Here is a 13,763-nt window from a genome sequence, read left to right on the forward strand (position 1 = left end):
ATCACGTTGTCCCTGAGAAGCTCTGCTCTAAGTGTTTGTGCTTTATTTTTGAATCCTTGAATGATCCATCATATAATCTTGAGACTGTCGTATTGTACTTTATTCTGTTGAATCCATTGAGTCAATGATGGTTTCTAATGTGCTAATTTCACCGACAGCCTGTGCCTTCTTGACTGCCATTGTGTGCTGAAAAAATTCAATTTCGTTACCTTTTTCGATTTTGACAACATTATGAGGTAGGGCTTGTTGATGTGTGGAGGAAATAAGTTCAGTAGATTGTTTTTTAACCTCTTAACATTTCCTTCCTTGACGGAGGGTTGGTCTGTTCCAGTGTTGGGATTGCTTTGTGGAGCATCGTGCTACAGGTCTCTGTCAGGGAGACGATAATCATTGGAACAGTAGACTGTTGGCCTTAGGTCGACCAACATGCGACCTTCTGTTAGGACGACGGGTTGGATAGAGAGAGCGGGACGGAGATGTGAGGGGCGAGGCTAGGCTAGAGGTGAGGCTAGGCTAGAGGTGAGGCTAGGCAAAAAGTGAGGCTAGGCTAGAAGTGAGGCTAGGCTAGAAGCGAGGCTAGGCTAGAAGTGAGGCTAAGCGAGAAGTGAGGCTAGGCTAGAGGTGAGGCTAGGCTAGAGGAGTTGCCACATGTGTCGCAAGGTAGTATACGTCCTGTAGAAGGTGTGTGAATCTACTCCAGATATATTCTGCGCCTGGAGCATATCTCCACCTGCTGGTCACCTATCCCCTGCTGGCCACCTATCCCCTGCTGGCCACCTAGTCCTTGCTGGCTACCTACCCTCTGCTGGACACACAGGACCTTGTAGGTCACACATCGCACCGTCTGGCCACCTATCCCCTGCTCAAACCAGGTCCTCACTATCGCAATATTTCACACATATAATCTTCCTCAAAATTACATATTCACTTGTAAAAGTAAAAATGTATTCCCTCGAACATTATATTGTAGAATGTCCCATACTGACTGGCTTCCGCCCTCCTGGGCTGAGAAATGCTGAACCCTGTTTGGGGACTTCTAAATGGGTACCATCGAACAAAAGGTCTTAGTCGACTGTTACGGCCCTACTGGGACGCAACCGGGTTCTTCTCTGATGGTGTTAGAGTATGGGTATCTGGCCCCAAGTTAGTAGAGGCTTTCAAGGGGTGAGCTCCGTAATACAAGTAAAATTAAAGGGGGAGGGATACAAATATTCCAGTTTTATGATATATTTTCCACCACCATATATATATATATATATATATATATATATATATATATATATATATATATATATATATATATATATATATATATATATAAATAACAGTCGCACGCGGGGATTATTTCTACACTAAAATATATACAGTTGCGTCTTCCTCCGAAGACACTGGATGCTCAACGGTGCTCACTCTGGGTAGCCCTGGTTCCTTCTTCCATGGCCCACGATGAATCCACGCTGACTACCCCGAATCTACCCTGGCCACAGGCCAGCCAAATCACAGTCCCACTGGGTGCTTCGTCGTGGAGGCCTTCAACCACAATCCAGCCTGTAGCTGGCAGGTACCGATCAGCTCCGCTGTATAGGCCACTCCACGACCGATACTTAGGGTTGCGAGCCCTAGCCAGGAACCTCGTGTGACTCGCTGGTCACTCTCCTCATACGACACCCCAGTGGATGGTCTCTTCCACCAGCCAACCCCGGACAAGGCGATTCCCAACACTGCCACTCCTCAGGCAGGCTATTACTCTCAACAGAGTTCGTCCAGGGGTGGCTCACAGCTTCTTCAAAGCAGACTGGTGAGGAGACCTTGGCTGCCTTGGGTAGACTGCCCCAACGTCCAACACAGCAGTCCTAGGTCGACTCTGAAACCAGACACGTCATCAGTACTGGGGACACTACCTGGGACCACAAGCAAACCTCACTTACTAGCTTAGACAGAAACGTCCACCTCTTCCCTCCATAGATGGCGTTGCTGTCTAGGCGCCACCTCACCAGAGGTCAGCAGCGGCTACGTCATGAGCCGATTAAGACGGAAATCCAGCACCTATTGCCGGCATATCCTGTCACCACTAGATGGCGTCGTCCATTTGGAGGAGGTTTCGGGAGCGGACTCACAGGTGGCGTTGTCGTCACTGCTCCGTGCTCCGACGCTGGGCTCGGGTCCGTAACATCGACAGGAACTTCTTTTCCACAGCTCCTAAAATGGAGGAAAGGGTCCTGAAAGATATGGTTAATAGAAACGTTATCCCTACAGACAAAAATCAGAAGATACAACTGACGATCTACTATAAAACCAAGAAAACGGCCAACCTACTCATGAGAAACTCTCCAGACACAAAGCAGAACGCTTTAAAAGAGACCAATGTCGTCTATGCCTTCAAATGCCCACTTGGGGACTGTAAGCCTCAAAGAATTCAGTACATAGGCAAGACAACAACATCTCTTTCCAGGCGATTAACGATGCATAAGCAACAGGGCTCCATTAAGGAACATATAATCTCCTCCCACAACCAGACCAACACCAGAGAAGTCTTAACAATAAACCCGGAAATCATCGATAGATACAGCGATAGCAGGCGGCTTGATATCTGCGAGGCACTACACATTAAGAGGTCGACACCAGCAATCAACAGCCAATTAATGCACAACTATATTCTACCCACTTCAAGACTCCGCACCAATTTAGAAGCATCAAGAAATAATGGCCAATAGGCCCTTTGCAGTTACTTCCATTCTACCCTTTATCTTACAAAATATTATACCCATTGTTTCGTGTTCTGTCTTGTGTTGAAAGTTTGTTTTCACCTCATCCAAAACTGTGGTAACATATCACCTCACCCAAATGCAAGTATAAAATCGAAGCTGTTTGAACTTTGTTCAGTTATAGCTGTGTGTGTGTAAACTAAAGTCTTTGAAAATGTAATACGTTTTACGAAACGCATTCAAATGTCGTGTCAGACTAGAAATAAAAACGAATTTTGGGGAATTGATTTTTCAGTTACTATCAACAGTGACAAGAAATATAAGAAACAGAAAATTCGTGTTAGAATTATTAATCTTACTTTTTCAGTCATATTTAACAAATATATATATATATATATATATATATATATATATATATATATATATATATATATATATATATATATATTAGTATATTTTGGTAGCAGTCTTTCCTGTAGACATATATTATTAAATATGACCGAAAAAGTAAGATTAATAATTCTAACACGAATTTTCTCAATCTTTCGTACATTACGCTTCACTGTTGGAGGTAAATCAAAAATCACTTCTCCAAAGTTCATTTTTATTTCTAGTCTGACGCGACACGGGCGCGTTTCGTAAAACTTATTACATTTTCAAAGACTTCACAAATACACAACTGATTAGAACTTACGTATCTCTGATTTTATATCTACATTTGAGTGAGGTGGGAGGGGTGATGTGGCATTAACACAAGACAGAACAAGAGGGGATATTAATAGGGTATTAAAAGTATCAACACAAGACAGAAACCTCCAACAGTGAAGCGTAATGTACGAAAGATTGAGAAAATTCGTGTTAGAATTATTAATCTTACTTTTTCGGTCATATTTAATAATATATATATATATATATATATATATATATATATATATATATATATATACATATATATATATATATATATATATATATATATATATATACATATATATATATATATATATATATATATATATATATATATTGTGACGATAATCTCCTTCAAGAGATTGAGCCTGCTCTTCCCTCCAAAAATACGTCGCTACAAATATATAAAACTACTATGGAAGAAATGTCCAACAACGACAACAACATCTCCAAAGTTTGCCAGAGAGCAAAACGTATGCAGCCAGGAACACCTGCTCCACCTCAAACCGCCAAACTACCTGTCTTGTTGCCGGCTCCTCGCTGATTGGCCGCCGGTCTAGCTGCAACTGCACTCCACCCACCATACTACTTGATGTCTGGGGCCGCCACGACCTCAGTCCTCAGAATATTCAGTGCTTTCATACGGTTAACACGTCTTCTTGGTAGACTGAGCTGTGGCTTACGTGTACTAAGAGAGGTGATAGCTTAAAGCCAATATTCCTGCACCTCTCATTTTATTGTACATTGCACAGCTTGTTATTGCTCACTTGTCTTAACGTAACTTTTCATTTTGTCATTTAATTATTCTTATTATTTTGATTGATTGATTTTATTATACGAATTTGTATGTCCATTTTATTCATGTTTTGTTTTTCTAACGTAATTAAAATTCCATTGTTAACATTTACTTGTGTTTTGTGTGTCTTCTCCTTACCTTACCACAGACGAAGTTCCAGATTTTCTATTTTTTTTTTTATTCTATGTGACGAGGCCATACCCCTAGCTTTGAACAGCCGAACACCAACGCGTTACCGTCACAATATATGTATATATATATATATATATATATATATATATATATATATATATATATATATATATATATATATATATATATATATATATATATATGCGAACAAGCCTGAATGGTCCCCAGGACTATATGCGAATGAAAACTCACACCCCAGAAGTGACTCGAACCCATACTCCCAGGAGCAACGCAACTGGTAACTACAGGGCGCCTTAATCCACTTGACCATCACGGCCGTCAAAAGGAAGTGATAGCCAAGGCTATTTGAGCCACTTCCCCGACGGCAACTCGGATGGTAATCTTGGGCATAGCATTTCACCAAATTCATTCTTCGAGTTTTCATTCGCATATAGTCCTGGGGACCATTCAGGCTTGTTCGCATTTGTGTTCCTCACGTGTGCCCCAAAGATTGAGGTGATTTGGTGAAATGCTATGCCCAAGATTACCATCCGAGTTGCCATCGGGGAAGTGGCTCAAATAGCCTTGACTATCACTTCCTTTTGACGGCCGTGATGGTCAAGTGGATTAAGGCGCCCTGTAGTTACTAGTTGCGTTGCTCCTGGGAGTATGGGTTCGAGTCACTTCTGGGGTGTGAGTTTTCATTCACATATAGTCCTGGGGACCATTCAGGCTTGTTCGCATTTGTGTTCCTCACGTGTGCCCCAAAGAATGAGGTGATTTGGTGAAATGCTATGCCCAAGATTACCATCCGAGTTGCCGTCGAGGAAGTGACTCAAATAGCCTTGGCTATCACTTCCTCACCTCACCCAAATGCAAGTATAAAATCGAAGCTGTTTGAACTTTGTTCAGTTATAGCAGTGTGTGTGTAAACTAAAGTCTTTGAAAATGTAATACGTTTTACGAAACGCGTTCAAATGTCGTGTCAGACTAGAAATAAAAATGAATTTTGGGGAATTGATTTTTCAGTTACTATCAACAGTGACAAGAAATATAAGAAACAGAAAATTCGTGTTAGAATTATTAATCTTACTTTTTCAGTCATATTTAACAAATATATATATATATATATATATATATATATATATATATATATATATACATATATATATATATATATATATATATATATATATATATATATATATATATATATATATATATATATATATATATACATATATATAAATATATATATATATATATATATATATATATATATATATATATATATATATATATATATATATATATATATATATTTATTATTAAATATGACCGAAAAAGTAAGATTAATAATTCTAACACGAATTTTCTCAATCTTTCGTACATTACGCTTCACTGTTGGAGGTAAATCAAAAATCACTTCTCCAAAATTCATTTTTATTTCTAGTCTGACGCGACACGGGCGCGTTTCGTAAAACTTCGAGGTTGCATGGCAAAAGCCATGCAACCTCCGAAGAGACAACTAACACAACACCTATACCCCCTATTAGACTATTTTACAGGAACTTCTTTTCCACAACTCATAAAACGGAGGAAAGGGTCCTGAAAGATATTGTTAATAGAAACGTTATCCCTACAGACAAAAATCAGAGGATACAACTGACGATTTACTATAAAACCAGAAAAACGGCCAGCCTACTCATGAGAAACTCTCCAGACACAAAACAGAACGCCTTAAAAGAGACTAACGTCGTCTATGCCTTCAAATGCCCACTTGGGGACTGTAAGCTCCAAAAAACCCAGTATATAGGCAAGACAACAACATCTCTTTCTAGGCGTTTAACGATGCATAAGCAACAGGGCTCCATTAAGGAACATATAATCTCTTCCCATAACCAAACCATCGCCAGAGAAATCCTAGTAAACAACACAGAAATCATCGATAGATACAGCGATAGCAGGCGGCTTGACGTTTGCGAGGCACTACACATCAAGAAGTCAACACCAGCAATCAACAGCCAATTATTGCACAACTATATTCTACCCACCTCAAGACTCCGCTCCAATATAGAAGCATCAAGAAATATGGACCAATAGGCTTTCTACAAACACTTCTATTCAATACCCATTGTTTCTGTTCTGTCTTGTGTTGATACTTTTAATACCCTATTAATATCCCCTATTGTTCTGTCTTGTGTTAATGCCACATCACCCTTCCCACCTCACTCAAATGTAGATATAAACTCAGAGAAACGCAAGTTCTAAATCAGTTGTGTATTTGTGAAGTCTTTGAAAATGTAATAAGTTTTACGAAACGCGCCCGTGTCGCGTCAGACTAGAAATAAAAATGAATTTTGGAGAAGTGATTTTTGATTTACCTCCAACAGTGAAGCGTAATGTACGAAAGATTGAGAAAATTCGTGTTAGAATTATTAATCTTACTTTTTCGGTCATATTTAATAATATATATATATATATATATATATATATATATATATATATATATATATATATATATATATATATATATATATATATATATATATATATATATATTGTGACGATAATCTCCTTCAAGAGATTGAGCCTGCTCTTTCCTCCAAAAATACGTCGCTACAAATATATAAAACTACTATGGAAGAAATGTCCAACAACGACAACAACATCTCCAAGGTTTGCCAGAGAGCAAAACGTATGCAGCCAGGAACACCTGCTCCACCTCAAACCGCCAAACTACCTGTCTTGTTGCCGGCTCCTCGCTGATTGGCCGCCGGTCTAGCTGCAACTGCACTCCACCCACCATACTACTTGATGTCTGGGGCCGCCACGACCTCAGTCCTCAGAATATTCAGTGCTTTCATACGGTTAACACGTCTTCTTGGTAGACTGAGCTGTGGCTTACGTGTACTAAGAGAGGTGATAGCTTAAAGCCAATATTCCTGCACCTCTCATTTTATTGTATATTGCACAGCTTGTTATTGCTCACTTGTCTTAACGTAACTTTTCATTTTGTCATTTCATTATTCTTATTATTTTGATTGATTGATTTTATTATACGAATTTGTATGTCCATTTTATTCATGTTTTGTTTTTCTAACGTAATTAAAATTGCATTGTTAACATTTACTTGTGTTTTGTGTGTCTTCTCCTTACCTTACCACAGACAAAGTTCCAGATTTTCTATTTTTTTTTTATTCTATGTGACGAGGCCATACCCCTAGCTTTGAACAGCCGAACACCAACGCGTTACCGTCACAATGTATATATATATATATATATATATATATATATATATATATATATATATATATATATATATGTCGTACCTAGTAGCCAGAACTCACTTTTCAGCCTACAATGCAAGGCCCGATTTGCCTAATAAGCCAAGTTTTCATGAATTAATATATTTTCTCAAATTTTTTTCTCATGTAATGATAAAGCTACCCATTTCATTATGTAAGAGGTCAATTTTTTTTTATTGGAGTTAAAATTAACGTAGATATATGACCGAACCTAACCAACCCTACCTAACCTAACCTAACCTATCTTTATAGTTTAGGTTAGGTTAGGTAGCCGAAAAAGTTAGGTTAGGTTAGGTTAGGTAGGTTAGGTAGTCGAAAAGCAATTAATTCATGAAAACTTGGCTTATTAGGCAAATCGGGCCTTGCATAGTAGGCTCAGAAGTGAGTTCTGGCTACTAGGTACGACATATATATATATATATATATATATATATATATATATATATATATATGTCGTTCCTAGTGGCCAGAACGCACTTCTCGGCCTACTATGCAAGGCCCGATTTGCCTAATAAGCCAAGTTTTCATGAACTAATTGTTTTTCGACTACCTAACCTACCTAACCTAACCTAACCTAACTTTTTCGGCTACCTAACCTAACCTGACCTATAAAGATAGGTTGGGTTAGGTTAGGTAGGGTTGGTTAGGTTCGGTCATATATGTACGTTAATTTTAACTCCAAAAAAAAAAAATTGACCTCATACATAATGAAATGGGTAGCTTTATCATTTCATAAGAAAAAAATAGAGAAAATATATTAATTCATGAAAACTTCGCTTATTAGGCAAATCGGGCCTTGCATAGTAGGCTGAGAAGTGCGTTCTGGCTACTAGGTACGACATATATATATATATATATATATATATATATATATATATATATATATATATATATATATATATATATATATATATAACTGAAAACTCACACCCCAGAAGTGACTCGAACCCAGTTGCATATTGTCCTGGGGACCATTCAGGCTTGTTCGCATATATATATATATATATATATATGCGAACAAGCCTGAATGGTCCCCAGGACTATATGCGAATGAAAACTCACACCCCAGAAGTGACTCGAACCCATACTCCCAGGAGCAACGCAACTGGTAACTACAGGGCGCCTTAATCCACTTGACCATCACGGCCGTCAAAAGGAAGTGATAGCCAAGGCTATTTGAGCCACTTCCCCGACGGCAACTCGGATGGTAATCTTGGGCATAGCATTTCACCAAATTCATTCTTCGAGTTTTCATTCGCATATAGTCCTGGGGACCATTCAGGCTTGTTCGCATTTGTGTTCCTCACGTGTGCCCCAAAGATTGAGGTGATTTGGTGAAATGCGATGCCCAAGATTACCATCCGAGTTGCCATCGGGGAAGTGGCTCAAATAGCCTTGGCTAGCACTTCCTTTTGACGGCCGTGATGGTCAAGTGGATTAAGGCGCCCTGTAGTTACTAGTTGCGTTGCTCCTGGGAGTATGGGTTCGAGTCACTTCTGGGGTGTGAGTTTTCATTCGCATATAGTCCTGGGGACCATTCAGGCTTGTTCGCATTTGTGTTCCTCACGTGTGCCCCAAAGAATGAGGTGATTTGGTGAAATGCTATGCCCAAGATTACCATCCGAGTTGCCGTCGGGGAAGTGGCTCAAATAGCCTTGGCTATCACTTCCTTTTGACGGCCGTGATGGTCAAGTGGATTAAGGTGCCCTGTAGTTACCAGTTGCGTTGCTCCTGGGAGTATGGGTTCGAGTCACTTCTGGGGTGTGAGTTTTCATTTTCATATATATATGTCGTACCTAGTAGCCAGAACGCACTTCTTAGCCTACTATGCAAGGCCCAATTTGCCTAATAAGCCAAGTTTTCATGAATTAGTTGTTTTTCGACAACCTAACCTACCTAACCTAACCTAACCTAACTTTTTCGGCTACCTAACCTAACCTAACCTATAAAGATCGGTTAGGTTAGGTTAGGTAGGGTTGGTTATGTTCGCTCATATATCTACGTTAATTTTAACTCCAATAAAAAAAAATTGACCTCATACATAATAAAATGAGTAGCTTTATAATTTCATAAGAAAAAAAATTAAAGAAAATATAATAATTCAGAAAAACTTGGCTTATTATGCAAATCGGGCCTTGCATAGTAGGCCAAAAAGTGCATTCTGGCTACTAGGTATGACATGTATATATATATATATATATATATATATATATATATATATATATATATATATATATATATATATATATATATATATATAACTGAAAACTCACACCCCAGAAGTGACTCGAACCCATACTGCCAGGAGCAACGCAACTGGTATGTACAGGGACGCCTTAATCCGCTTGACCATCACGACCGGACATAAGGAAGTGATAGCCGAAGCTATTTGAACCACTTCCCCGCCGGCACTCGGATGGTAATCTTGGGCATAGCATTTTATCAAATCACCTCATTCTTTGGGGCACACGTGAGGAACACAAATGTAAACAAGCCTGAATGGTCCCCAGGACTATATACAACTGAAAACTCACACCCCAGAAGTGACTCGAACCCATACTGCCAGGAGCAACGCAACTGGTATGTACAGGGACGCCTTAATCCGCTTGACCATCACGACCGGACATAAGGAAGTGATAGCCGAAGCTATTTGAACCACTTCCCCGCCAGCACTCGGATGGTAATCTTGGGCATAGCATTTTATCAAATCACCTCATTCTTTGGGGCACACGTGAGGAACACAAATGCAAACAAGCCTGAATGGTCCCCAGGACTATATACAACTGAAAACAAATAGCTTCGGCTATCACTTCCTTATGTCCGGTCGTGATGGTCAAGCGGATTAAGGCGTCCCTGTACATACCAGTTGCGTTGCTCCTGGCAGTATGGGTTCGAGTCACTTCTGGGGTGTGAATTTTCAGTTGTATATAGTCCTGGGGGCCATTCAGGCTTGTTTGCATTTGTGTTCCTCACGTGTGCCCCAAAGAATGAGGTGATTTGATAAAATGCTATGCCCAAGATTACCATCCGAGTGCCGGCGGGGAAGTGGTTCAAATAGCTTCGGCTATCACTTCCTTATGTCCGGTCGTGATGGTCAAGCGGATTAAGGCGTCCCTGTATATACCAGTTGCGTTGCTCCTGGCAGTATGGGTTCGAGTCACTTCTGGGGTGTGAGTTTTCAGTTGTATATAGTCCTGGAGACCATTCAGGCTTGTTTGCATTTGTGTTCCTCACGTGTGCCCCAAAGAATGAGGTGATTTGATAAAATGCTATGCCCAAGATTACCATCTGAGTGCCGGCGGGGAAGTGGTTCAAATAGCTTCGGCTATCACTTCCTTATGTCCGGTCGTGATGGTCCAGCGGATTAAGTCGTCCCTGTACATACCAGTTGCGTTGCTCCTGGCAGTATGGGTTCGAGTCACTTCTGGGGTGTGAGTTTACAGTTGTGTATAGTCCTGGGGACCATTCAGGCTTGTTTGCATATATATATATATATATATATATATATATATATATATATATATATATATATATATATATATATATATATATATATATATATATATATATATATATATATATTGTGACGATAATCTCTTTCAAGAGAGATTGAGCCTGCTCTTCCCCATATCATTCACATCATTTTACAAGTACAAGATACTGTATTGAAGATACGTCCACCAGTATCGCCAAACGTTTTGCCCAGGAAGCAAAGCGTACCATGCACCACCCGACACGCCGGCTCCGCCCGTCGTCAACGAGCAAACTACCCATTCTCCGCCTGCCTGCTCCTGATTGGCTGGTGTATCGCCGACCGCACCTGCACCTGCACTCACGCCCTCTACCTGAGTCGACGTCTGGGCCAGCTCACGCCGTACTCCTCAGAATATCTCTGTGCTCTTAGAAGTTGACATCTCTCTCTGGTAGACTAAGCCCTGGCTGTTGTGTACTAAGGGAGGTGGCAACTTTAGCCAGTATTCTCAGCACCTGATTAATATTATTATTGTCTTGCACTTCATTTTGTTTTAGAGTAAATTTCACATTTATCAATTATTCATGTTTTGTTTGTTGACTTGTTTTGAATTTTACGTAAGCCAAGGGATTGTCTTTGTTCATATCTTGTTTTCTAAAGTAATTAAAATTTCATTGTTTATATTTTGTGTTTTGCGTGTCTTCCCATTACCTTACCACAGACAAACAGGCAAGCAGTCTCTCTTTTTTTATGTAAGTGTGACAAGGCATTGCCACCTGCCATTGGAGGACTGCCGAACATCAACACTCCAACACTTTACCGTCACATTTCATGGGGGCCTGTCCAAGGAGCTTCACTCAGGTACTAGTACCAGACCGTAAATTTGTGGTAAGCGTACTTGGCTTTGGTACAGTAGCTTTTCACTATTTTCAATATTCAATTTTATTTTCATATGGTGATGTGTGTATTGTGCATTCCGAGAGTAGCATATGGTGAGTGTGAGACAACTTTGGATTACGTGGTGACTGTCGGCCGCAGTCATTCTCTTAATTGGTCATCTCTCCCTCCGTGTTATTACTCGTGTTTACCATCTTTTGTCCCTAGGATATTTCTCATATTTTCGGCAGATCATCATATTGGTACCCTGGTACTGTGGTCTGTCCCCGGGTCAAGAGCACCTAATCTTCTGCAATCTGACAGTAGGAGGATAAAGAGGGCCATAGTTCCTCTCGCACGAACTTTAGTTGCTGAATTGGGACCTCAGCAGCAGTTCTCGTCACCAGTTGACACCTCGCACCCCTACACGTCGGTCAGATATGGTGATATTTACCTAGGTAGGGAATTAGCTTTCTTTTTTCAGAGCACAAAAGTTCGCTAATTCTGTAAGTATCATATTTCATTTCAGTGGGAAAAACTTGTTTATGTCCTATAGAGACTCGGCAAGGTATGCCTACATTCTTGGACTACCTAATTCACTTTTGAGGCAAATAAATGTTTCATTTGTTTTAGAAACTCAGTTTCGCTTACTTAGTAGGATTTTCTTGCCCTTATCCTCTTACATTGAGTACCGGGTACAAGATGTCCTGCGATCTTGATTTATTAATCATTTACCATCTTGAAATTAACATTAATTGTTAACGATTCCACAGGATAGGTACCAGTTGCCACGTTGTCCTGTTTCTGACATTTACCATATCACAACAGTATATTCGTTGTACATTTATTTGCTAATTTCACCATGTTTCGTCTCCAAGCTTTCCGTGAAGATCCAGAAGGTGAAATAGGGAACTTAAGTCGTGCCAAGAGGACTGAATTACAAACTCTTGCACATGAGTATCAACTAGAAGTTCCCCATGGAGCCAACAAAAATGAACTGCATAACATGTTACTGGATTATCTCTTAGAGGAAGGTAAGATTGACTCTGAAACACACGAAACTTACTCTATTGCAGATAAACCTGATTTGACAGCTATGAAACTCAAACTAGAACTTGCCAAGATCGAGAGAGAACAACAAAAAGAAGCCCTACAAATAAAAGAACGAGAAGCTGCAATGAGGAAAGAAGAACAGGAACGTGAAATCGCCCTCAAGGAACGTGAGATTGCAATACTCCGTGAACGTGAACGAGTGCAGCTTGAAGCAAAACAACGCCACCTGGAGATGCAACGCGAGCTTGACAAACAACAAGCTGCTATGGCTATGGAATGTCGTCAACAAGAATTCGCGTTGGAAACTACACACCTCACTCAACGCCAGCAAGCTACCGCCAGTCTTCCTGTAAGTTTCAATATCTCCCATGCAAGTAAGTTAATGCCACCATTTGTAGAGACAGAAGTCGACGTATTTTTTACCACCTTTAAGACCCTTGCTAATCAACTTTGTTGGCCTGCCGACCAATGGGCTACCCTTCTCAGAGTACATCTCACAAGTAGAGCTGCAGTTACACTCAGTACTTTGGCGTCTGAGAATGACTACCAGACTCTGAAACAAGCAGTGTTGGACGCCTACTTTCTCTCCACCGAAAGCTACCGAAGAAAATTCCGTGACCACCTAAAGGCAAGTACCACTACCTTTCTAGAATTTGCTAATACCAAAAGGAGATATTTTATGAAATGGCTGGAAGCAGCACATGTCTCTACCTTTGCAGAACTCGTCAACC

This window comes from Procambarus clarkii, chromosome 3 (assembly GCF_040958095.1).
Source record: "Procambarus clarkii isolate CNS0578487 chromosome 3, FALCON_Pclarkii_2.0, whole genome shotgun sequence".
Taxonomy (NCBI): Eukaryota; Metazoa; Arthropoda; class Malacostraca; order Decapoda; family Cambaridae; genus Procambarus; species Procambarus clarkii.